Source organism: Miniopterus natalensis, chromosome 10 (genome assembly GCF_054644295.1).
Source record: "Miniopterus natalensis isolate mMinNat1 chromosome 10, mMinNat1.hap1, whole genome shotgun sequence".
Taxonomy (NCBI): domain Eukaryota; kingdom Metazoa; phylum Chordata; class Mammalia; order Chiroptera; family Miniopteridae; genus Miniopterus; species Miniopterus natalensis.
In genome coordinates this window covers 48,786,523-48,810,346 of record NC_142090.1, presented here as the reverse complement: position 1 = coordinate 48,810,346, position 23,824 = coordinate 48,786,523, and the positions used below count along the sequence as shown (strand labels likewise).

Here is a 23,824-nt window from a genome sequence, read left to right as displayed (position 1 = left end):
ACTTAAAAGTGATAGGATATATTTTGGATTAACACAGAAAATTAAAATAACCTGGTGTGTTTTAACCAATAGTTAATATAATTTAATATATTATGCTAATAGTTAAATATAGGTGTTATAAGATTAATAACAATTACAAACCATTGATTAGGCTTCTCAATATTGAGCACAAATAATGAATATGCTTCTGAGTAAGATATAATTCATTAGATGAAATCTTTCTTAAAAATGTTTCCCTTGGTGTGTATTTTTATGTAATGTCTTTAATAAAAGAATATTTAGAATAGACTTTCACTAATTTACTTGCATGGTGTCACTGAGTTCTGTTTTCAGGATAGTCATTAGTTATGATCAGTTCTGTCTCGTACACAGGCATCTTCTTCCTGAGAACGAATGAGTATAATTGATCATGGCAGATTGTTGGCATTTTTCTAATGACAAAGTAAGCTGTGTCTTCCCAGAGATGGTTCAATTCATGCCACCAGTTTGAGAAGGTTGTTAGGACAAGTAAGGTAAATTTTTGGAAGCTCGTTAAGCATTCCTTATGTCTTTCTTCACTGGAGAAGATAATTATTCAGAAAACACCCTTGGTTGAAGGGCAGATTTAAGTTTTGTGAAGTCAATCCAAAAACAAAACAATATTACTAACACAATATTTGATAGAAGAGTAAATACTTACACTAAGAAAGGACACCACATATAAAAACTAAAATGTGACAAAATCACAAAAAATTAAAAATCTAGGAGATAAAGTAATAATATTGACACATCTCTAGTATATTATTTGGTTGCTTACTCTTTTTTCACCACTTCATGTGACATTGATTTCATAAAATCACTTTTTATCAAGTAAACAGAAAGATAATTATTCTACCAGTGTAGTTAAAAAATGTTGATAGTTGGGATTTATAAAACATGTATTATAAGTTACATAGATATGTTTCATTATTGCTTACAGTTTGGTGTTCTACAAACACAGGAACACTGGTAAATTATATTTTGTACAATTTCCAACATAAAAGAAAAAATGCATGGTATTGTTTTAACTTTATACTCTGCATTTTAAAATATATTTCTCTCAGAAATTTTAATTTTGGCAAGGCATCAAAGAAACCTATTCTCCTGCTTGAAATTTTGACATATTTGAATGTTGAAAGAGACTTTTGCCAGGCCAGCGTGGCTTAGCAGTTGAGCATGACCCATGACCTAGGAGATCTGCTTGATTGCCGGTCAGGGCACGCGCCCAGGTCTCAGGCTTGATCCCCAGCAGGGAGGCAGCCGATCAATGCCTCTCTCTCACTGATGTTTCTATCTTTCTCTCCTTCTCCCTTCCTCTCTCTGAAATCAATAAAGATTTTTTTTTTTTTTAAAGAAAGAAAAACTAACTTTTGGTTCTGTATATTTTTAAATCCATTACTTTCTCCTCCACACTCAAATATTTGTAGTACTTAGCACCCTAAAATGTGCCCATATAATGATCAGGCCTCTGGACTTGTCAGGCAGTGAATCAGCAAGTGTAGGGAGTAGTTTTCCAGAACATCATTGCCTATGAATGGCTAAAAATGACCTAACTTCTGTGAAAGTGATGACAAACCATATATATATTTAGTCCATTAAAAATTCCAAATATTTTAATCATTTCAAATTCACATTGGCTGGATCCCCAAAATGGCCATTATTAGCCAGCATGAAAGAGGGGAACTCTGAGAGGAAAATGACTGATCATAGTTAAAATATTTTAGTTTTTTGAAATTTATAAAAACTTACACTTATGTGAACACATAGTAACAATGACCTTCCCAGGATGTGGTTGCATCATTCTACAATACATACAAACATTTTGTGAGTGTTCCTCTCCACCCAGATTCCAAAATAGCTGCTCATTTTCCTTGCCTCTTAAGAAGGTAGTAAGCTCCATATTCCCCCTTCCACTCCAGCAAACATGACTAGGAGACCTTAGGTGCTGCACTATCCCACAAGGTTTTTCTATACCATGTCCATTCCTCTTAAATTGTTCCTTTACTGAAAAATGTTTATTAGCTATCCACTTAGATTACCCACCTGTTTGCTGTGACGACTACTATATACTCGTATCCTTTAGATCTTATCTTCAACGTGACTTCCTCATCCTCTGCTCATTCAACCATTGTGCCCACGCCTTTTACCCCTCTTGGAGTGATTCCGTACTACTTGTCAGAACACTTATCCCAATTAGTAATCATATTTTTATTTGTTCATTTTCCAAAAGGCCCCTGGTTCCAAACACACTGCCTGCCACATAATAGGTACTAAATGAGTATTTGTAATAAAATGCCACAGTGGGATAAATTCACCCAGCCCCCATTCCTAAACAAAATGAGGTTCAGTTTTTACATCTGGAGGGGGGCATGGGGATGAAGCAGAGGGTAAGATGCAAGGCTAGCCACAGGGAGTTGACAGGCAGCCCTATCTCACAGAAGATGTCTCTTGAGCTTCCCAGTATACCACCCAGTTTGTTCTTGCACCAGCAAAAAATAATGGGCACCAAATAAATGTAAGATAATTAAAATCACTCCAACTGTCCCAGATGTTTCATCACAGCCACAAAAACAGGCACTAATTCCATGGATAGCTAAGCCAGTGTGCACATCTGATAGCAGGCAATGCCAAACCAAAGTTGGGATGAAAACTCTTGGTAGGTTTGTTAGACCATGATCACTTCTGGTCTTACTATTAAATTTACAATGATGTGATCTGGCATTTATAAGACTGGACTTTCTGGATCCCATTTACTGAATTATAGTAGAGTATTATTATATTGCATGAATGAGTGAAAAACCTCAAGTCTATCAGTATTTCTCCAATCTCAAAGACAAATAATATTTATGGTTAAATAATGAAAAAAAAATTTTTAATGGAATTTAACTTACAGTGTTTTGAGGGAAATAAAATCAATTAACTTTGTAAATAGAAAATTAACTATTATCAAAATGTTTTAAATTTTTTTCTCTTAGCAAAAATAATGTTCAACATACTGGGAATTAAATATTCTAGGAAATTCAATGTCTTTCTGTTTTTGCACAGGTTTTTTAAATAAAATTTAAAAAGCAAATTTACATCCGTTAAATCATTTGTGTGTAAAGGCCTTATGAGGTAAGTCTACTTATATGGTAAATAGACTCAACATTTAGTCCATCCCTGTTTTCTCTTATCTCTTATATTTTAAAGCTAAACATTAATCTTTCTAGATAATCTTGCATCTAGCAAAGGCCATGTGCCAATCCAACCAAGGAAAGTATATAGAAGTCTTGGGGGTTTCACGAAAGTGTGTATTTCTTGCTATAGCACCTAGTTCCTTCTCCATTACTTTTTCATCCTGACTGGAATGTAGCCATGAAGAGTGAAGACACCAATGCAGTGATATTTTAATGATGAAGAAAAGTCTCAGAGCCTCACAAGACTTTGGCCCTGAAATCCTTGAGATGTTGAACCAAGGCCAACAACTACCTACTTCTTGGTGTCTTTTTGCATGGTAATTAAGTACATATCAAGTTTATTTAAGCGTCATTTAAATTGAAGTTCAATTTACAGATGGACAAACTAAAGCACAGCATCACTTGCACAAGTTTACACAAAGAATAAGGGATACAGCCTCGACCTAAATCAGGATGTTAGGGGATAAAAAGTGCCCCATTCCCCAGAAGTTTATAATCTGAGAAACAAAATTTGCATTAAAAGTAACATATTGAAATATGTGGTAATTTATTAGGATGGGCAGTTTAATAATAAAAATATCTAACCCTTTTTGAGTAGTTATAATGTATCAGTCACTTTTCTAACCACTTTACATACATTAACTCTTTCTGTTCTCAGCATAATCCTAGTAGACAGGTGCTCTATTATGCACAGTTTTACAGGGGAGAATTCTGAAGGTCTGAGAGGTTATGAGTTTTTAAGTAACATGTCATAGGTGACACAACCAATAAGTGACAGAACTGGCATTTAGACTCAGGCAGTCTGGCTCCAGCAATTATGCTCTTAGCCATTACCTCACACAATTTCTCACTGGTCTGTTTATGTCCGTTTTAATGAAGTACATATTTCATGCTAATTTTAGGATAACATATTAAACTTAAAGAATTTAAAAAAAAATTTCAGATGCAGTAAACAGAGGAAAAATGTTAACCCTTACATAGCACTTAGTATGTGTCAGGCACTGTTTCAAGTATTTACATATATTAATCCATTTAATCTTCATGAAAAAATAATAATCTGATGAGTCTAGAACTATTTGTTATCTCTATTGTATACAAAAGAAATTAAATCCCAGAAAAGCTAAGACATTTGCTCAAAGTGGTGCAGCTGGGATTCTAACCCAAGAAATCTGGTTACAACATTTGGCTCTTAAGCATTTCAATAGCAGGCACATAACCTTCCCCGCTGCACAAATAATAAAGGCTAGTAAAGTTTATAAAAGAGATAGAGAGTATTAACTGAACAGTCAGGGAAAGCTTCATGGGAGGGGAAATTTGATCTGAGTGAACTTTGAAGAGAGAAGAAAATAAGTAGCAATAAGAAATAAAATTGAAATTCAGAAGTTATGAAAAATGAAGAAAAATCTGGGAGTAATTCCAGATTATCAGAGTCAAGTATAAGCATGATGGCATTCAATGAGATCAGTTGTATTTTTAAAAGCAACAGATTAACTCTAATTTTTAAATTTGAGAATTTTTTTAAAAATCCAAAGTTTAACTTCCACTTTCACCCACCAATAATTGTTCACTCAACTCCTGACTGTTATTAATTTATTCGATTTAATTCCATGACAACTTATGTTCCAACCAGTAATTCTTAGGTACCATAAAAATAAAATTTAAAAGCTATGGTTTCTTCCTTCAAGGAAATTATAATCTTCTAAATTTTTATACCACACAACTGTCACCAGCTGTCATATTCACTGTCTCCCTTTCAATTTTTGCACCTAGCTGATTTTTAAGACACTACTAAAAAGTTCAACAGATCAGTTCAATAAACATTTATTGAGCAAATATAGTCTCCCAAACATTGTGCCAGGAGCTTGTTAGAGAAGACACATAAACAAATAATCACAGTACAATGTGGTGAGCATAATGAAACAGCAAGGTCCATGTGCTCTGGCGTCAGTAAAGAGGGTCATTCTGGAAGGAATGAAGTAAGAATTGGACACAGACAATAGAGTGGAGAAGATTTGGTTGGGGGTGGGATAGATGCCAGGTGGAGGGGATCAATGGGGGGAAAAGGGAACATCTGTAATAGTTTCAACAATAAAAAAATAAAAAAAAGAATTGGACCCAAAGAAACAAGTTTAAAAACTTTTAATTCAAGAACTATCACTGAGTGCTTACTGTATATAAGGTACTGTGCTAAGTGGTGGTAATACAATACTGAAAAATACAAAGTTTATCTCTGTACTTGCCAAGCTTATAGATCAACAAAATGAACATAACCCTTTGAGACTGCAAATAGCCAGAGAATAAAGAAATAAAAGATGAAAGGGGAAAAAAAGGAAAGAAAGAACAGGGAAGATCCACAGAAAGGTATTTTGGAAACAACAGTTCATTAAACTTTTGAATCAGCAACTTCTAAAAGCAGAAACGTGACACAAGGAGTAAGAGCCAAATGAGAGGGGAAAGCAGGGATCAATTACAACACTTGAATCCAGTATGTTTTATATTTTGGAAGGGTCAAATATCCAGATAAATCTGAAAAGAGCAAGAATCAGTGCATATAAGAGATGTCTAGAAAGCACACTGGTGGATACAGAGTAGTAAACAAATCAGGCAGAATGTGGAGGAATCAAAACTTTGAGAAGTAAACAACACAAGAAGGGCTCTCCTTCTGTTAAAGCCTTTCCTACTTGAGGGAACTTCAAAGAGAGCTTCCTGGGAGAAAGACTGACCTCCTGGCTGTGGAACAAACAGCCCAGTGCCAGGCAGGGTCAGAGATGAGGGGAACCAGACAGGCAGCAATGAGGAAGATAAAAGTGCTGGGAGCTGAGGCTGTACACCTGCATCTCCAATGACAACGCATAAATTGTTCTACAATAATCTAGCAGACTTTAAATTAACAATAAAAAAATAAGATCAGTATGTTAGTGTTTAGAATATAAAAAATGTGTTAAAATTATGAATATCGAGGAAAGTTTCTGAGTTAATCAGGAAAGTTCATGGTAAGAAAAAATAGTATTACATGGAGAAAAATAAAACAAAGTGGTTAAAAAAAAAAGAACATTGAAAGTGGACTTTAAAAATATATATCAACTGAAATAAAATCCAACAAAAAGACAATTGACTAGCAGAAAAAGACAACAGTAAATTAATATATTGAAGTGGGATGCAGGAAAAATAAACAAGGCAAAGGAAAAATTAAATAGATACAATTTATGGAAGATAAAGAACAAGGATTCAACCCATGAAAACTAGCTATTCCCAAAATCAGGTCAGAACATTTAACAATTGCTGTTCATACCCCACTCAGTTCCAGCGTGAAAGGACAGGCAACCTGCAGAAATCTGAAAGAACCCTCCTCAGCCAGAGCAAATGCAGATCACAATTCATCCTCAGTTCTCTCAGCTGATGAGTAATCAACACAATTCAGGGCTCTACCACCAAGATAATATAGTTATCCCTTCCCCACTGCAAATTAAGAATTCAAATTGAGCATATGTAGTAACTGAAAGGGTCTCTCATGTATATTTTATTGCCATTTCAATGAAGTTGTACACCATCACTGATGTGATGCTAGGTCAAAATGGTTTTTCTCATAAAATGTCTTTATTTCTTTTTCCCTTCTTACTGAATTTATTGGGGTGACACTGGTAACAAACTTATACAGGTTTCAGGTACCCTATTCTACAACATACCTCTGTACACTGTACTGTGTGTTCACCACCCCAAATCAAGTCTCCGTCCATCACCATTTATCCCTCCATACCCTCAACCTCCCTCAATCCCCCTTTTCCCCAGCAATCAGCACACTGCTGTGTGAGTCCATGAGGTTTTTTCTGTCTTTTTTGTCTTTTTTGCTCAATCTCTCCACCCCCCTACCCAGCCTCCTCACTCCCTCCCTACCCTCCCTGACAGCTGTCAGTCTGCTATCCATCTATGAGTCTGTCACTGTTTGCCTTGTTAGTTCATTTTGTTCATTAGATTCCACATATGAGTGAAATCATATGGCACTTGTCTTTTTCTGACTGGCTTATTTCACTTAGCATAATACTCTTCAGGTCCATCCACACTGTCAGAAAGAGTAACATTTCCTTCCTTTTTAAGACCAGCAGTATTCCATGGTGTAAATGTCCCACAGCTTTTTATCCACTCATTCACTGATGGGCAGTTGGGCTGCTTCCAAATCTTAGCCATTGTAAATAATGCTGCAATGAACATAGGGGTATATATATTCTTTCGAATTAGTGTTTTGGGTAAATTATAGAACAATTATTCTGAATAACCAACAGAAGACTAGCTGAAGAGAAACCCATAAAAAATCTCTTTAATAAAATACCTTTTATCTAAATTTTGTTTTACAATAAGAATGTAAATAGAGACATTTTGAAGATTTTGTAGGTTGTACTGAAATTTTAAAGACTGTAAATGACTCTTTGGATAAAGAGAGAAAACACAAAATATAGATAATATAAAATTGGAAGGTACTGGGCCTGGCAGCTAACACAAACATTCATAAGAAACAGCCTGTCCTTTAAAATGTTAATGTTGCACTATTTTTTACACAAGTTGTAGTTTGCTTGTGTATAAAATGACATTAGTTATAAATATATCTAATATGTTTGGTTTCTTTAAACAAGCATTGGGAAAAGGTGCTCTCATTCTAATCTTGTTTAATGAGCAAATATCTAATTATTAATGATCAGATTATCTCAGACTGTCCAAATCCAACAAAAATTTTTCAAAAAAAAATAATGTAGAAAATTATATTGTAAAGATTGTGATAAAGATTTTCTTAAGCATTAGGGGGCTTCACATGCAGTAATTAATGAACTTACAGAAACACATTATTTGACAGTGAGCTTTGATTCTTGGGGCAGAGCAAAAAATTAGAATATTAAAATACAAAAACATTCTAAAAAATCACACTGCATATGCCTTAGTGTATATTCCACATTATAATTCTATCAGGAGCTTTCTAGATAAGAATAGACAACATGGGGCAATGTTTTAAATTAATTAAATTAAGTTAAAAAGCTTATTCCAGGGTGTAAAATTTTAGTAAGCTATAAAGGAAGCTTAAGATAGGGAAATTAAGTTAGGGAATAATCACAGAGGGGCAGGTCACAGACTCCAACAGCTGTGGAGAATGACAGAGAGCAAGCCAACGTAGTCACTAGCAGAAGTTTCTGTGATGTCAGATCATGGCTGGTCCCTCTGCTTCATGATGTATAAATGCTGTCATCATTATCAAAACTGCCAAACACTGGATTCAGTGCTCCATGACAGGTACCAAAAGGCCTTACCTGGTAAAATGCCAGGGTGCTCTTTCCACAATTATTCAATCAGCAAATTTCTACTCATCTATCAAACACAAATCCCAAAGGATTATAAAATAAGGGGCATAATTTTATGTTGATTAAACAAAGGGAGATAAAATAAAAATTGCAGCAGATATTTTTGTAGGACTTGACAAGTTGATTTTTAATTTATGGAACTGGAAAAAAAGTTAAAATAGCTAAACTAATTTTTAAATGAAAAAGTAAAAGGCTTTACTAATCTGATTTAAAGACTTATTCTAAAAGTATTCTAATTATGACCACATGGAACTTGAGAAAAGCAACATATAGATCAATGAAACATTGCTTTCTAGGCAATTCAAAATGTTAAATTGGATATCCATATGGCAAAATAAATGAATGGTGACCCTTATCATACTCTATATACAAAAATTTATTCAAGATGGATAAATATGAAACCTAAAGCTATAGTTCTCCCAAGGAAAACATAAAAGAATATTTTTGCAATCTTCACATGTTCAAAGGTTTCTTAGGACAAAAACAATGATGATAAATTTTTAAACTATGACAAATTGGACTTCATTAAAATTTAAAACTTACCCTTCTAAAGACACAATTAAGAAAGTGAAATGCAAGCTACAAACTGGGAAAAAATATTCAAAACACATAAATCGGACAAAGACATAAATAATAATAACTTATAACTCAATGATAATATGATGAGCTATGCAAAATTTTTTTAAATGGGCAAAAGAGTAACTTCAAAGTAAACATACAAGAGCCTATAGACACATGATGTACAGCATCATTAGTCTCTGGGGATATGGATTCAAACCACACTGAGGTATAACACCACACCCATCAGAATGGGAAACATTAAAATAAAATTAAAACAGAAATAGGAAGAATATGGGCAACTAGGATTCTCATACATAGTTTGTGGGAATATAAAACTTCTTTGGAAAAGAGGTGGGAAGTTTATTAAAAACTGAAACATATACTTACCAAAGATTCAGACATCCCACTTCTATGTATATTTACCAAAAAGAAACAAAAATAGGTGACGACACAAAGACTATGTCACAAATATTCATAAAAGCTTTATTTTAATAGACAAAACCTGTAAATAATACATATGTCTAACAAGTGAATAGATAAACAAATTGTGGTATATTCATTTGATAAAATACTAATTAGCAATAAAAAGAAAACATTAATTGATGTTATAACATGGATAAATCACAAGATTATTCTACTAGGTTAAAGAAGCCAGACCAAAAAGCAAAAAAACAAAAATGCAAATTTTACAATTCCAATTATATAAAATTCTGGAGGATAAACTAATCTATAGTGACACAAAGTAGGTCAGATATGGAGGTTCAGAAGGGATGGATTGCAAAGTGGTACAAGGCAACTTTTGGGAAAAAGAAATGGTTATTTTTCCTAACAGATTTGTATGCATACACCCAAACTGATAAAATTGTATACTTTAATTACAGGGGTGGGCAAAGTAGATTTAGAGTTGTAATACAAATAAATTATGCAGTAATTGATAAACAATAATACAAGAATAAACTCTGTGTTTCATGTACTTACAACTGCAAATCTACTTTTGCCCACCCGTGTTGAAGTTTAGTGAAATTTAATTATACTTCAATGAAGATAAAAGAAGCCAAAAAATAAAAAAGGGTTAAAATTACATCCATTTTAGGGTAGGGCTTAAAAAAAAAAACATATTTAGGATAGGTTGCCTAAATCTGATTTATTTGAGGCTATTTTTCTTATAACTGCTACCTAATAACTACTTCCTCTAAAATTTATCACCTGTTAAATAATTGAATGTCTGTTAATATATATTTTAAGGGGTTGGGAAATACTTTTTGCCATTTTAAGAAAATTGTAACCAATGTATTTCATTTAAATTTAAACCTATTTAAATTTTAGCTTTCCTAGTTAAAAAAATTAATTTTACAGCATTTTAAGAATGATGCAATCTTTGTGGGTAGTTTTTAAGTTTACTCATAAAATAATTTTTCAAAATTATAGTTGAATATGACAAAAACACCTGAATTGTATACTTCAAATGAAAGAAGAGCAAAATCTTTGTTAATGTTTCTACGAATGAGAAAATGAGAAAGTATTCTAAGAAGCAAGACTTGACAGGGAGTCTAGTGAACTTTTAAGTGACTGGAACACTAATCACTGTTTAATATGGAATTCATATTTTACTATTGAAGGTTTTTGAACAGGGCAGTAACTTGATCTAGGCTCTGTGCTTTGAGAAGATCAATCTGACGGTGTTGTGTAGAGCCAATGGATGTTAGAAGAGATGAAAATCAGGCTAGAATGTTACTCAAATAAACTGAATGTCAAATTACAGAGGTTTAATGTAATCTGAAGTAGCAGAAACAATTTTTATAAAAAGTGAGTGGAGAATAATAAGAAAGTTTAAACTTTGCCACTCATTGGTTAAGCAGAATAATGAGAAATGAGGGAGCGAGTAGAACTCTAGCTTCTTCTCGGTGTCTGGGAGAACAGAAGCTTCATCACAGAAGCCAGGGGAGAGTTCAGGAATCTTACTGGTTTGAGGGATTTAGTATTGAATACGTTAATGTTCAGGTTCAGACAGGATACTGAGTTAGAGAGTCCATTTGGCCATACAGAAAGCATATTCAAAGCTTGCTGGAGAGACTGTAGGTAACATTTGTCATTTTATAGCTGCTCAGCATGTAACCTCTCTGTCTATATTTAGGGAAATGGACATGCCTTACTTAAATTTAAACAATGAAACGATCCCACTCAGTGTGTGAGTCTGAGGTGGCTGACACACAGAAGTTAGGAGAGTTGGTCTCATGCCATCAAAAGACACTCAGTGTCTGTGCCCACTGGTGGCAAAGGCAGGACCAGTGGCAGCATGGTAACATGACTGGTCCTGGCCAGAGCTGGCTTTATCTTTTTTTAAGTCTTTATTGATTTTAGAGAGAAGAAGGGAGAGAGAGATAGAAACATCAATGATGAGAGAGTCATTGATCAGTTGCCTCCTACATGCTCCCGACTGGGGATCGAGCCGTAACCCAGGCATGTGCCCTGACCGGGAATCGAACCATGATCTCCTGGATCCTAGGTCGATGCTCAAAAGCTGAGCCATGCCTGGCTGAGCTGGCTTTATCTTATGCTGACTGGCCCTCCTTTGTCTCTGATTGACTTTTTAAAATCGCTTTATTGAGAAACAACTCATAAAACATAAAAATTCACCCATTTAAATTAATTAAATGATTTTTAATATATTCATGAAGTTTGCAATCATGATCATTTTAAACTATTTTCCCAAAAGAAACCTTGTACCCATTAGCAGTCAACCCACTTCCTTCCAGGCTACCACTTACCTATTTTCTGTTTCTATAGATTTGCTTATTTTGGACATTCATATAAATGGAATTATACAATAGTCTTTTTTGAGCAACTCATTTCATTTACCATAATATTTTTAAGGTTCATCCATGTTGTAAATGCATCAGTACTTAACTCCTTTTTAGTGCTGAATAACTGTATGGGTATATGATATTTTGTTAATCCATTCATCAGTTAATGGACATCTTGGTTGCTTCTACATTTTGGATATTACAAATGATGCTGCTGTGAATATTTGTACATACATTTTGGTGTGGACATAAGTTTTCATTTATTTTCACTATATATCTAAGGTTGGAACTGCTAGGCCACATGGCAATTCCATGTTTAACATTTTGAGGAACAAACTGTTTTCCAAAGTAGCTGCACCATTTTACATTCCTATCAGCAATGTATGAGCATTCCAGTTTCTCCACATCCTTGCTGACACCTGTTACAATCATTTTTATTAAAGCCATCCTAGAGACTTCCAGTAAAGATGGCTGTGTAGGTAAATGTGATACTGGCCTCCTCCCACAACCAAATCAAAATGATAACTTAACTAAAGAATAAATAGAACTGCCTGAAATCTGGCTGAATGGAAGCCCTACAAGTAAGGAGTAAAAGAAGCCAAATAGAGACTGGTGAGGGGCTGGAGATGCAGAAGGGCTGGTCCCCCACCCACATGTGGCAGATAAAAATTGGGAGGGATATCTCGTGGGCAGAGGTCCCCCTGAGGAACAAAAGCAAGGGGTCCCAGTCCCACACCAGGCCCCTCAGCCCAGTGTTCCAGTGCCAGAAAGAGAAGTCCCCATAACTTCTGTCTGTAAAAACCAGCAGGGATTGAGGCAGAGGGAAAAGGAGGGATGCTGGGGTGCCAGGCAGCTCCTTTTAAAGGGCCTACGCAAAGACTTACTCAGATTTAGTCCCTCTGAGTCCAGCCCTAAGGCAGCAGCTTGAAAGACACCAGAGACACATGGGGAGAAACTGAATTGTGCAGCATCAGGCCAAGATCTGGGAGGACAGCTACCTCTCAGACAGAATTTCTCCCTGAGGCCATTATGAGCCCTCCCCACACAGAGCCAGCAGGAGGGAACCATGTTAGAGTCTCCATCAACCTGGCTCACACTGTCCCACCCTGATGATTCCCTGAGGCCCCACCCCAGCCAACATTCTGGTCCACCCAAGTCATTTCCAATGGATTTTCCATAGAATTACCTGTCTCAGCTCATCCTTCAGATTTTCCTAAAATCTCTCAAACAAGCACCATTTGGCCTCAGTATGTCATGTACTTCTTGCTAAGTGGCCCCAGGTCAAACACTAGCAGCAGCTAGCCTTGGGTTACAGCATGGCCAAGTCTGGGCACCTCCAAGCCCAGCACAAGTAGCCATCCGTGTATCACTTTTTAACTTATGCCTGGTGGCCCCAGGCAGAACATAAGCAGTGGCTGACCTTGGCCTGTACCTCCCAGGAGGCCTCAGAGCTAGTGCACTGAGCAAACAGCTTCAGACCATAGTGAAGCACCACTCCTCAACCACCTCCACAGGTGACAAATTCAAGGAGCACACGCAGGAAGTACCAGAGCCCTGCTAAAGTAAGTTCTGCTCTGTGATGTGGGTCACTGTACAGCTAATCCTCCACTCTTGTCACAGTCAGTCCTCTCAGCCAATTGGCCTAGGAGTGTCCTTCCCTTTTATGTGTCAAGAGCAATCAAGGTTTTACTACAAAAACAGGCTGTACACAGACTACATGGGGCATGCACCTTGAGTTCCCAGCTTGGGTGATCAGGGAGACTGTGCCACTGGACCCTATAGAACACCTACTACATTAGGGCATGCTACCAAGCCTGGGAGACATAACAGCTCTACCTAATACATTAAAACATTCACCTGGAAGCTGGCAAAATGGGGACACAAAGAAACATGTCCCAAGTGAAAGAACAGAACAAAATTCCAGAAAAAGAACTAAACTAAATGGAGACAAGCACTCTATTAGGTGCAGAGTTCAAAATACTGATTATAAGGATGTTCAGTGAACTTAGCGAGAACCTCAACAGCATAAAAAGGACCAATCAGAAATGAAGAATACATTAACTGAAATAGAGAATAATTTACAAGGAATCAACAGTAGAATAGATGAAGCTTACAATCAAATCAGAAATTTGGAATATAAGGAAACAAAAACACCCAACCAGAAGAGCAAAAAGAAAAAAGAATCCAAAAAAATGACAATAGTATAAGGAGCTTCTGGGACAACTTCAAGCTTACCAACATTTGCATCATGAAGGTCCAGAAGGAGAGGAAAGAGAGCAAAAAATTGAAAACCTCTTTGAAAAAATGACAGGAAACTTCCTTAATTTGGTGAAGGAAATAGACATACAAGTTCATGAAGTGCAGAGAGTTCCAAACAAGATGAACTCAAAAAGGCCCACACCAAGACACATGATAATTAAAATGCAAAGGTTAAAGACAAAAAGAGAATCGTAAAAGCAGCAAGAGAAAACCAGTTAGCTACCTACAAGGGAGCTCCCACAAGACTGTCAGGTGATTTCTCAACAGAAACTTTGCAGGCTAGAGGGAAGAGATGAAAAATTTTCAAAGTGATGAAAAACAAGGACCTACAACCAAGATTACCCCATCCTGCACAGCTATCATTTAGAATCGATGGACATATAAAGAGCTTCCCAGAAAAGAAAAAGCTAAAGGAGTTCATCACCACCCAAACAGTATTACATGAAATGTTAAAGGGTTTTCTTTAAGAGGATAAAAACAGATAAAATATATGAACCATAAAATGGCAATAAATACATATCTAACAACAACTGAATCTAAAAAACAAAAGAAATGAACAAGCAGAATAGAAGCAGACTCATAGATATGAAGAATATTTTGATGGCTGCCAGATGGGAGGGTGTTAGGGGGATGGGTGAAAAATGTGAAGGGATAAAGAAGTACAAATTGGTTGTTAAAGACTAGTTAGGGCAACTTAATGTACAGCATAGGGAATATAGTCAATAATATTCTAATAACTATGTATGGTATCAGATGGGTGTGAGACTTATAGGGATGCTCACTTAGTAAGTTATGTAATGTGTAATCACTGAGGTGTACACCTGACACTAATATAATAATGTATGTCAACTCCAACTGAAAAATAAAAAATGATTTTAAAAAAGCCATCCTAGTGGGTATAAAGAAGTTTATTTGGGGTCTGGCCTTATATTTCTAATGACTAATGATGTTGAGAATCTATTTATTTGCTCATTGATCATAGAGACATATTCTTTGGAGAAACACTGTTTCAAATTATTTCTCCATCTTTTTAATTGGTATTTGTTCTTTTATTACTGAGTTATTAGACTTCTTTCCTGATTGACTTTTGAATCATGTTCATATTCACAATCTTTCCATCAATTCTATGTGTGACCCAATAAACTGTCATTAAGTGGCTTTTCTGCTTAAGTTGGACACAATGGCTATCAGCTCCTTGAAACCAAGAACCAGAAATCAAGTCTAAAGATATATATTTAGAATTTGTCCTAACCAAATGGCCATTTGATTTAATAAAAATACACGAGATAAAGACTAGTACATAAAAGTTAAAGAATTAACAAGTGAGTGGGAACTGTGAGGGAGTAAGCAGTGACTGTAGAATAGTTTGTTGTTTTTTAACTAATTATTCATTTTGATGATGGAGGGAAAAGTAGAAATAAGATAGTACCTTGAAGCATCAGCAAGTTTGTTTACTCAAAGGAATACTTTAAAGGGATTATATTAAACATAAATATATGGGAGTAGATAATTAATGAAGGAAATTCCTTAAGGAGGTGGGAGAAAGATGGGGATGAATTAGCTTTAGAAAGAAGGAATACTTTTCCTTAGAGATAAGGAAAATTAATAGTAATTTAGAAGAAAAAACTAAAGAGATCCTGAGGTGGAGGAGGCATTCTGAGAGGGTCTTCAGTAGGTGGTCTTCCCTAGAGACAGAAGTAATGTCATGCTAAGACCAAGGATGAGAGGTTAGATGGGGGTGTTGAGAAACGTAGGAAGTAGCTGAGGTAAAAACAAGGTAGCAAGTCAAAGGGAGTAAGCTGAGAATTTTCCAGCATAAATTATGTTCCAGCAGTAGTGAATTTAAGCATATCTTGATCCTTCCACGCAAATCTGTGAATTCTTCTTTCCTTTCTCTCTTACATCTTACTTAAAAAAAGCACCCTAAGGGAATAAAGCTTCAATAAACGCAAACAGGTGGAAAGTTAAATATATATGAATTATTGCTCTGGCTCGTTCTTTTGAGGTTTTTCCTTTCTTCCCTTTCTTCTTGTTTCATGGTATCCATTGCAAAATATAAATACTGTACTGCAAACTAAGGTATATTAGGTATATTCCTTTTGGGGATTGAAGTGTAGTTTTCTAAATATGTCAATTTAATCTTAAGTTTCAGAGATGAATTTGTTGATCTCTCAAGTGTCTGACTTAAACAGCTAGCCTAAAAGGGATTTCCATAAGTGATTTATAGAGTTCTTCTCTATGTTTCTTTCAAAATACATATCTCACTTAACTCTTTACCATTGATAAATGGTTGTAGTTTTGTACTGATAATTTCTCATATTACAATGTTTATGAAACAAAAATCTCTAGGCTAGATAGAGGTCTACTTTCTGACTTTTGCTTTTGCATAATGCATTTGCTCTTTTTTTAAATTTTAGCATTACAAACTTGACATGGAAAAGTCCTGAAATAATGTCTCTGGTTAGAGATAAAAAATTTAAAGTCTTGCATTTAAATCACTAGTGATGCCTTATACTACACAACAAGAAAATCAGAGATAACCCATTGTCATCCTCTTGAACAGCAAAAGAGAGAATCTCCATGACTGCATTTCCAGTAGAACTTCTTTGTTCTTTTTATATTTGTTTATGTATTTGCCTTAGTGTACAAAATTAAAACCATACCTAAAAATAAAAATGTCATGGATAGATAAAGCCCACATGAGATTTAAAAGATACTTTACAAAGTGGAAAAGTGTTACACTTCACATTTCTGTAAAGTTGGGTAGTTAACATCCTGTTGAACTCTTCAGCTGAAATTAGCATTCCAGCGGGTTTCCAATGGCAAAGAAAAAGAAATCGGTTAAATTCCTTCAGTTCAATTTCATTGTTTAGCATTTTAAAGGTTCCATCTATTCTCTTGATTAAAGTCCTGGTTTCATAGGATTTATGGATTTGTCTGAAGTCAGGACTGGGTCCAAATTCACAGAAAAAATTTATGGATCCAAAATTAAATTTAAAAGCTTAATTGAAAAATCTCCTTTCAATTCAGATCCAACCTAAAGCCTATTCCAATGTAGACATAATTTATATATAACCAATAACAATTTATATATAACCAATAACATTTTGATACATGAAGATGAGGAACAAACTTAGAGCATGAACTTTGTGGGCCTAGAGTTCCCTTCCCAGTTTTCTATCAACTGGTTATATTTGTCCTTCAGAAATCATTTTACATCTCTGGATCTTAATGTCATCTGCTATACAGTAAGACAGAATACTTAACGAAATTGAATGTTCATTCTATTTCTAAAATTTCATTGATCTACCCTGAAGGTTTTTTAATGTATACTTCTTAGAGATACTTACATGAAATATAAGGTTTACTCTGTATAACGTCTATTAGGAACATATATAGACAGCATGTACTGTTTATTATGTGCATGTAATGACTATAAGGCAGATATAGAGGAGACCTTTCTGAATGGGCAAAGAGTAGGACGATGTTGATGTTCCCTATGAATTCTCACTGTAGGGGAGGAAAAATTTTACTCTACCCTTCTAGTTCCTCTGGCTGGTCTACTAATAGAATTAACATGAGACAAATTAGAGGTAAGCGAGGGGGAGGGGAAGGCCACCCACCACCAGGGTGGGCGGCAGGAGCGGGAAGAGGAGGGTCTCCCAAGGAAGGGGACTGCCGTTCCCCAGGGGCTGCGGCAACTCTGTGGTCTTGGTGTCTCTGGGCCTGTGGGCTGCTCCAGGGAGGAGGCGAGAAGACAGTGGAGGACCCAGTGCAGCCAACAGGAACGTGGAAACCTGGAAGACCAAGAAGCTGAGGCTTCTGTGGCAATGGCACAAGCATGACATCACTGATCATTCCTCCCAAAGATCAGATTTCATGAGTGGCAAAAATGTTAGTAGATGAGTTTGAACTGTGTCTAATCTTAAATCACGAGTAAACTGTCTTTTGGTCCTGGGAGCCATTCTATCTGTACAGCAAACACTGAAACTTTATAACAAAGTACCCACAAATGTCCTGGTTGTTTACTGGGTACAACTGTAACAGAAGAAGGAGAGAAAAAGAAAGTGAACATTGGCTGAATCTTCCGAAGCAACTGATACATCACTGTATTTGTGTGACAACAAATTCCATACAGAGGCTCTTACAGCACTACTTTCAGATGATAGCAACTTTGGCTTCATTGTGATAGAAGGTAGCCGGACACGTTTTGGCACACTCCAAGGAAACATGAGAGGAGCCCTGCACAAATGCACTGTGGATCTCCCAAAGAAACATGGTAGAGGAGGTCAGTCAGCTTTGCACTTTGCCTGTTTAAGAATGGAAAAGTGACATAACTATGTTCGGAATATAGCTGAGGTTGCTGTGCAGTTATTTATTTCTGGAGAAGAAGTGAATGTGGCTGGTTTCATTTTAGCTGTTATTGGCTGACTCTAAAACTGAACTAAATCATTCTGATATGTTTGATCAGAGGTTGCAATCAAAAGTTTTAAAATTAGTTGATATATCCTATGGTGGTGAAAATGGATTCAACCAAGCTATTGAGTTATCCACTGAAGTTCTCTCTAGAGTAAAATTTACTCAAGAGAAGAAATTAATAGGACAATACTTTGATGAAATCCACCAGAACATGGGCAAGGGCTGTTTTGGAGTTGAAGTTACACCAAAGGCTTTAGAAATGGGAGATGTAGAAATTCTAATGGTCTTTGAAAATCTGGATATAATGAGACATGTTCTTGATTGCCAAGGCACAGAAGAGGAGAGAATTCTCTAACTCCAGAACAAGAGAAGAGGAAATCTCATTTTACAAAGAGACAGGACAAGAACATGAACTAATTGAGAGCATGCCCCTGCTAGAAAGGTTTGCTAACAACTTTTACAAATTAGGAGCTACATCTTTAATTGTCACAGATAAGTCATAAGAAGGATCCCGATTTGTGAAAGGATTTGGAGGTATCTTGCGGTACTGAGTAGGTTTCCAGGGGATGGTATACAAAAGAGGAGATGAGGAAATTTTTTTACCTTGATGACAGCTAGGTAGGAAATCAACATGGTCTGGCAAAATGTGCCTCACCCTCCAGCACCCAACCCAAGGAGCATAGTTGTATGGAATCCAAACAGATCCCTGCCTTACAATTGGAACATTTCCAGAACTAAATCCATGAACATTGAGTATTGAAAAGAAAAACAAAACAAAACCAGACCCAATTATACACTTACTTTGGTTAGTCATGGTGTCAGCGCAGTGGCCTACAACGAAGTTCTTAAATGCCACTTTGAACTAATTTAAACAAAATCCTTTTTTACATTTATTCAATGATGAAATTGGTTGCCCCATTTTAAGGAAAAAAAATGATTTTTTTAAAACCTTCATATATAAAAGTAAAAATACTTTAGTCATTGTAAACCTTCAAAAGTTAATAGAAATGAAATCATTTTTAAAAAAAGACAAATTAACAGGAGAAAAATCTAATTTAATTTTGTACATAGGGTTGAGGAGGAAATAGGGGCCAGGTACTAAACCTGACAAGCTCAGGGGGGCCCTGCGTGGTGGCCTTACAAACTCAGAGGCCAAAGTAGCCACACAGGGTGGCCTGAAATGAAAACTTCCTAACTAAAAGTGGTTCATGGAGAGTAGTCAAGTTCTAGGCCAGTATTTTTCCTTAACAAAGGTTAGTCTTTACCTTAACTGAGGATGTCTGTTGTCTTTGTTTGCACCTAGGATAATATACCTTATAACATACTTTTGGGATATCAAAGTATTTCCTTTTTTCAGACCCCTCAAAGCACAACCACCAAACCAGAGAAGAGACCACAAATCAGCTCATTGTTATTATCATGTTAATTGTTAGCTGTTAACTATCCTATACCCACTTATGTGAAAGAAGTACGTATCTATTTGTTTTACTTTTTATCCAGACCTAGAGATTTCTCCATTTTGCTTTCTCCTGCCTCCCTAATCTACTACCAATTAATTTTAGGTAACCCCATTATGCCTCCTCCTTGGACTGTAATACATAAAATAAGGTGCAAAACTGCCATTTTCTGGAGCATTTTCTCAATCTATTGAGATTTTTCTTCCTTGCAATTGTCATCAGTTTGGCTCAAATAAACTCATAAAATTCTTACAGGTTTGGACATTTCTTACTTTGACAGGATGTTCCACAAAAATATTACGCCAACAGGCAGTCACTCATTTGAGGTTTATATGCCATCCTGAGTTAAGGAGAAGGGGATATGGGTTTGGGGCTTCAAAAGGGAGGAAAACCATTCAAAGGGAGATGGGAAAAGCAAATGTTTAGCAACAAATATTTGCCATTCAGAGACAAAGGGACACAAGAGAGGAATGTGAACAAACAGGTCTTGCTAAGTTTCCCCTAGTTTACTACATCTAACTCATATTCTTTGTAGTTACCTCTGGTGATAGCTGTCTCTTGGAATAGGCCCTTTATCTGAAATTTTTAGGCAGTTAAGGGGGAGGTATAAAAAAATACTTTCTGAGTGTTCTGCTTCTTAAAAAAAAAAAAAAAAATCAGCCTAAAATAATCCTCATGTCAAAGAGACACATTTTGAGGTACAAATTTTGCTCCCTTATATCTTCAAAAGGTGAAATCAAGAATGGAAGATTTTAATAATCAAGTGGATAAGGTGACCTATTTTTTGAATATTAGTTAGCTTCTTTCCCTAGCCATTCCTGTTGTTTCCCAGTGAACTCATGAACAAAGTCACCCTTTCAGTGGGGTCAGAGGTTAGCTACGGGTTAAGCAATAGGAACTTCTACTTACCAATACTGACCTAGTTACAACCATTACTAAGTGTCCAATCTGTCAGCATCTGAAATCACAAAATTCTTGATACAGTACTATTCTCCTGGGCAGTCAACCATCTACCTGTTGGCAGGTTTATTACATTGAAATGCTTCTGCTATGAAAGGCGTAGTAGTGCTTTGTTACTACTGAAATAAGCACTCTGGATATGGGTTTTCCTTCCCTGCATTCAATGTACCTTCCAAAATTGCAATCCCTGGACTTGCAGAATTCTTTATCCATCATCATGGTGTGCCACATAGCATTGCTCTAAACTCACTTTTTAGTAAAAAAAAAAAAATGTCCATGCTCATGAATTCACCACCAGTCTTACCATGTTACTGATCATCCTGAAACAGCTGGCTTAATAGAATGCCCTTTTGAAGACTCAATTACAGTATCAGCTAGGTAGCAATACTTTGTGGGGCAGGAAAAATGTCCTCCAGGGGGCTCTTTGTGCTCTGACTTGGTATTCAGTATATTGTGCTATTAATCTCATAGTCAAGATTCATGGACTCAGGAATCAAGGGGTTCCAAAGGAAGTGCCACCACTAGCTGTCACCCTAGTGATCCACTAGGAAAATATGTGCCTCTCAATCCCGCGACCTTAGGTTCTGCTGGTCTAGAGATACTAGTTCCAAAAGAAAAAAATTCCTTCCACCAGGAGACATAATAATGACTCCATTCAACTGGAAGTCAAGACTGCCACCCATCCACTTTGATGGTCTCATGCCTTTGAATCAACAGGCAAAGAAGAAAGTTACTCTACTGTCTTGAACGACTTAATCCTGATTACTAAGGGGAAATGGGCTGCTAATACGCAATGGAGATAAGAAACAGTATATCTGGAATATAGGAATTTCCTTAGGGCATTTAAAATGTCTGATTAAAGTCAATGGAAAATTATAAGAACTAAATTTAAGGAGGGGGACAGGGTTTAGGAAATTTACTGCAATGGCGACAAGGGCACTTTTTTAGAGTGATGGATGTATTCTGTATCACAATTGTGGTGATGGCTACACAATAATATACAATTTTAAAATCCATCAAACTGTATACTTAAAATTGGTGAATTATATTTTATATAAAAATTTTCTGGATATAGCTGAATTTGAAAAACAAACAAACATTTTTATGACAAGGAATATTCCCAAACAATGTTTAAAAACAAACATGAGACAGGGAGAACATATTTGCAATACATATGTTCAATAAGTTACTTGTTTTTCAACTACAAAAAAACCACAAACCTCTTACAAAGGCATTTATCTATTCGTACTTTATTCAACAAATAGTTTTTAAGTATATGTTATGGATCATGCAAAGTTTCAGGTGCCAGTGCTATATCTGTGGAAAACAAAAAATACAAAGTAAAAGCACAAAACAAAACAAGAACAAAAACTACCCTTATGGAGCCTACAATCTAGTTGAAGGAGACAAAAACTAAATAAATTGGCATGATAAATGCTATAATCTTGATTGTGATAGGCTCAGAGCTAAGTTTCGGTGTTCTCTACTGACTATATGTGTTTTTACGGAATGCACTTTTGTTCTAGCCTCATTTCTCAAGTTTCTTCCCTACTTTTACTCTCACTCTTTCTTATTACTTTTAACATATATGAACTTGTTTTCAAACTGAAAAGTAGAGACTAGATAAATCAATCAATAAAACTGCAACACAAGGTTAAAATTAGATTCTAATATAGTTTTGATTAAGTCTCGAAGACTGAGCATATAGTATTTAACAAGTACCCCTGGTTTCTAAGTGAGAAAGTAGGTATAATATAAAAATTGCCAAGGAGGTTATCTCAAAAGCTAGTTTTGTGAACATCAGCCTAACACTTATCTCAAATGTATAAAATGGTTGAGGTTAAAGAAGTGACCTGAGGATTACTTAAAAAGTGTGTCCAATAAAAGAAGGCTTTCTAACAAAAGCCGGGCTACCTTAGCAGTAAGACATTTTAGGTACCAAGTCAGAGATTTATTTTGAGAAATAATTTGGAGTACGTAAGCATTTTCTCTCCTTGACCATGGGTGCTTTAGAACATCATTCTGACAGCTTGATGTGTGCCCCATGGAACCTGACAGGGAAGAGGGGCTATTTTTTGACTCAGTATGAAAAGCAAAAGTGAAAGGCTCTGACTGGATTTCTTGCTGGCTATAGAGTTCACAGAGGTGACCACTGTTAGATCAAGTCCCAGGGCAGGGTCCCCAGAGGTGTGTATATTTTATGGATTGAGTATGGGCCCTATGTCAAGGAGTCAGAATAGGAGCCACTTAAAAGGTCCCACAAAATAGTGGTGGGTAACAAAACCGGCCAGCTGGTAGAGACATAAGGTATATAGATGGTTTTACTTTCTAGTACAATCATGTCCTGATGTTATTGTCCTTGTGTAGGTATTCAAAAGCTGACTGTTTTTACAAGTGTGTTTTCATAAGTTTCTCCCAGACCCTTCTGCTGAGAACAACTAACTGCCACTACTTAAATGAGGGCAAAGCCATCCCACCAGCCAGATGCTTCCATGCCTTACTCAGCCACTGCCTCCCGCAGTATTCTGCAGGCCTCTTTCCATTCGGATCTCAGGGCAGTTGAATGAAGCCCTTTTGAAGGGGGTCCATTTTAAAATGACATCAGAATCACCTCTTTAAAATCAGCCCTTTTATATCCTCTTATATGATAAAATTTGTTTTGAGCCATCTCCACTGAAATTCCTACATAACTGTGCTTGTAACTCACTTAAGAACATGACAGAAAATAGCACCTATTAGTTTGCTTTTAGCCCTTGAACCTCAGCTAAAGCTGAGGCAGATAGAATTCCATTTTTAAATTGTGTTACTAAACAAACAAATCAGGA

At 36.0% G+C, this 23,824-nt stretch overlaps 1 pseudogene; it reads left to right on the top strand.

Moving 5' to 3' along the window:
* The first annotated feature begins 17,989 nt into the window (after positions 1-17,989).
* On the top strand, positions 17,990-19,200 carry LOC107542276 (eukaryotic peptide chain release factor subunit 1 pseudogene; annotated as a pseudogene).
* Positions 19,201-23,824: the final 4,624 nt, after the last annotated feature.